This window comes from Nicotiana sylvestris, chromosome 5 (genome assembly GCF_000393655.2).
Source record: "Nicotiana sylvestris chromosome 5, ASM39365v2, whole genome shotgun sequence".
Taxonomy (NCBI): Eukaryota; Viridiplantae; Streptophyta; class Magnoliopsida; order Solanales; family Solanaceae; genus Nicotiana; species Nicotiana sylvestris.
Genome location: NC_091061.1, coordinates 158,925,181 through 158,926,551, shown reverse-complemented (window position 1 = coordinate 158,926,551; position 1,371 = coordinate 158,925,181). Strand labels below are relative to the sequence as shown.

The following is a 1,371-nucleotide window of genomic DNA, read 5'->3' as shown; positions in this document are numbered from 1 at the left end:
CAAGTCTCATATCTTTTTGAATTGAGGTGAGATCTTTCAATACTTTCCCACTTCTCAAAGTTATAGCATTCACTGTTTCTTTGGGATTTATTTCTATATCAGCTGGGAGCGCTCCTGGAACCCTCTCAAACATTAGAGTAGCTAGGTGCCCAACCTGTCTTTCCAGGTTTTGAAAAGATGTGCCCAGCTCTTTGATAGTTGCACCATGGGTATCAAGCCTCTCATATGTCTTGATAATGAAGGTCTTTATAAGATCGTACATGCTAGATTGATTCGAATGTGGAGACTGATACTGCTGCCTCTGCTGATTTTGAAAACCTTGAGCTCCTTATTCCTTGAATCTGGGGTTGTTTTTTTGCCATGCATTTTACAATACCCCCAGGTGAACTCCACGAATAATCGGGGTGCCTTTGACCCATTGCATTAAAAGTATAGTTTCCTACAGTATTCACTTCCTCAGTTGAGGCTTGACACTCATGAGTAGGGTGTCCTCTTCCACATATATCACAAGCTGCATGAGGTACATTTGCATCGAGGCTACAGTTAACTTTCGTATTTCTCTAGCCATAACATCAAGTTGTACTTTCACAGATGTAGTAGCATCAACTTGGTGAACACCAGTTGATTTTATTTTTTTCTACACTCTCATAGGGCCACTAATTAGCATCTTCAGATAACTCATCAAGAATTATAAATATCTCCTCTAGAGTCTTCTTCATCAAGGGGCCTCCAACTGCATTGCTCAAAGTTCTACGCGAGGCTGCTGTCAATCCTTCCCAAAAGTCTTGGAGTTTCACCCAGAGTTCAATTCCACTATGTTGACGCTTTCTAACTATCTCCTTAAACCTCTCCCATGTTTCAAAAATAGTTTCAATCTCTTTCTGGAAAAAGTTATGAATTTCTCTTCTAAACTTGCCAATCTTAGATGAGGAGAAATATTTATCAAGGAATTTTTCGGTCATCTCCTCCCATGTTCTAATTGATCCATTGGGCAAGCTTCGAAGCCAGTGTTTCGCATCATCTTTAAGTGGAAAGGGGAATGCCCTTAAGTACACTACATCATGTGATACCCCATTGTATTAAAAGGTGTTCATAATCTCCTCGAAGTCCATTAGATTTGTGTTTGGATATTCGTTCATCTTCCTTCTAAAGACACTATAGTTCTGAATGGTTTGAAGCAACCCTTGCTTCAACTCGTAATTGTTTGCTGCAATTGGAGGTAGTCTAACACTTGATAATCCTTGATTGTATACTGGTCTGGCATAATCACCTAATGCTCTACCAGGCCTGGGTACTGCATTCTCGAACTGGTCTTCAATCAAGGGCCTATTTAGATTAAATCATCGACCCCTATTATCTTCGACGGTTTCC

The 1,371-nt window shown here is 40.2% G+C and overlaps 1 non-coding gene across 1 annotated transcript; it reads left to right on the top strand.

Moving 5' to 3' along the window:
• Window positions 1-807: 807 nt before the first annotated feature.
• LOC138869824 (small nucleolar RNA R71) lies at window positions 808-914 on the top strand. Its single transcript, XR_011400076.1, has one exon. It is a non-coding gene; the product is annotated as a small nucleolar RNA R71 (small nucleolar RNA).
• The last annotated feature ends 457 nt before the right edge of the window (window positions 915-1,371 follow it).